Genomic DNA, 2,443 nt, shown 5'->3' with positions numbered 1-2,443 from the left:
TATTATATGTATATTTGCTGTACCAAATGGTTTGGTTTTGACATTGTGACTTAAATAGCTTGTCGGTGACTTTAACGGTCGGAAAGTTTGACTTTTAAGGTGAACCGACATGAGTTTTTGGAACTGAATTAAAACAGCTCCCAAAGTCATAATATTCTTATATTTAACATAAGTTAAAGTATAAGAAAAGTCAAGAATAGCAAAACTTAAACCAACACGGTTCGTGCACGAAAACCGACACGAAAACGTTAAAAATTGACATTTTTAAGAAATTGGCAACAAAATAAGAACCAAAACATTTTTATTGAAAAACCAATAAACCTTGACTAAAAACTATATAAATAGTGTTCTAGATAATTTAAAACTAAAAGTTTCATAAAAATGACAACCGGTTCGTTTTTAAGCTCAAAATCAACGAAACCGGCAAAACCGACAAAACCGATTATAATAGAGTCAAAATTTTAAATAAAATAATAACTTGAATTTTTCCAAAACACTCCAGCAACTAAAGGTAATAATTTTTATAAATTTCAATAATTAAATTAAATTATTAAATAAAATAATTATTAGTTGATTATTACTTGTTTATATTTTTAAGTATAGAATTATAAGATTATAAGTCGTAAACTTTATGTGTTATATGCTTGTGTGGATTTTTAGAATAAGAATATATATATTTTAGTCAAACCTAAAATTAACGAACGTGTACTAATATAGGAACGAGCATTTATTCGAACACTGAAATCAAAGGTGAGTTCTTCCTCCGAAAAGCATATTGTATATCTATATTCGTATTTATGTATATATGTTTTGAAAACGCATTATACTACAAATTGTCGTTATTGTGGGATGAATCAATTTGGTTAAATAACTGTTAACCGAATTGAGGGCACAGAAATGTTGGTAGATCTATCGGGGTGACGCCCCCCACTTCCATTCGCGTTGGGTTAAAAGTGGGAATATTTCGAGTATGGTACGTTTCGAGTTATCAAATTGGTAGTCATACACGCGTTGTATTCTTAGCTAGTTTACAACTAACGCTTTTTGTGCTTAAAGGTAAAATGCGGGTTTCGTTATTGTGTTATACCGTGTTATGATCGGTTTTATCGGGAGTATAATGGCCGTACACCATTATATTCATGTGTTGTTTATATATAAATTGTTTATATTTATATAATAAGTTTTTCTTCTCAGGAATAACTCACCAACATTCGTGTTGACCCAAATATTATTTAAATATGCTTTGCAGAAAAGTGAAGGTTTCGAGGTGGCATGGAAACGAGAGCGTGGGGTGTTTGAACAAAAGTGATGTGTCGTAAACCGTGCATTAGCACGTGTAGTAAACTCTGATTTTGTAAAATATTTCTTATAATAAAAGATGATGCTTTTATTATTAAATGGTTATTATTGTTGACTATCGGCATCTGTCGTAACCCGAATGAATTAAAGTTAAGACTTCCGCTGTGTTAAGTTAAGGTTTTCGGGGTGTGACATAACATAAATCATCTCAGAAAACAAAACTCATAAACTCAATTGAACAATTGCTTGAGATGCTTCATATGGATCTCTTTGGTTCTGTGAGTGTTTCAAGCATTGGCAAAAAGAGGTATTGAGAATAATTTAGTGATTATATATGATTATTCAAAATACACATGGGTGTTTTTTCTGGGTTCAAAAGATGAAGCTGCATAGATGATCAAAAGTTGTGTGATCAGGATTGAGAATAATTTAGATGCAAGGGTTAAAGTTATGAGAAGTGACAATTGTACATAGTTCAAAAATCGGATCATGAATGAATTTTGTCACGCTAAAGGAATATATCAACAATTCAATGCCCCTAGAACTCCATAACAAAATGGTGTTGCAGAAAGAAGTAATAGAAAATTAATTGGGGCTGCAAGGACGATGCTTGCAGATGATTATCTTTTTGCAACATTTTGGGTTGAGGCAAAACACTGCATGTTATGTTCAAAACAAGGTCCTTCTCAGCAAAAGTCAAGACAAAACTTCTTAGGAGATTTTGTACAAAAGAAAACCCTACATCAAGTTTCTCAAGCCATTTGGTTGCAAATGTTCTGTATTAAACACTAAAGATTATTTGAACAAGTTTCAGTCAAAATCTTTGGATTGTTTCTTTGTTGGATATTCATCACACTATAGAGTGTACGTGAAAGATCATTTAAGTGTAATTAAGTCATCTGATATAATTTTTAATGAAAATCAATTCAACACTATTGATTGAGCAACATGGTTGTTTGATTTAGAAAAGCTGATAAAATCCTTCAAATCTACCCTGGAGACATTGATGAAAATTCTTATAGAACAAGTGTTCCTGAAGCAACTTCTGAAAAAAAAATTGACTTAGAAAAATTGTGGTCTAAAGTTGCTGATGAAAATCATGAGTTCTCTTTTAACAGGAAGATTATTGAAGAAAATGAAGATG

Source organism: Bidens hawaiensis, unplaced genomic scaffold, assembly GCF_021521415.1.
Source record: "Bidens hawaiensis isolate Kalapana, Puna unplaced genomic scaffold, B.hawaiensis_p1.1 tig00037534_1, whole genome shotgun sequence".
Taxonomy (NCBI): domain Eukaryota; kingdom Viridiplantae; phylum Streptophyta; class Magnoliopsida; order Asterales; family Asteraceae; genus Bidens; species Bidens hawaiensis.
Note: the sequence above shows the minus strand (reverse complement) of the source record.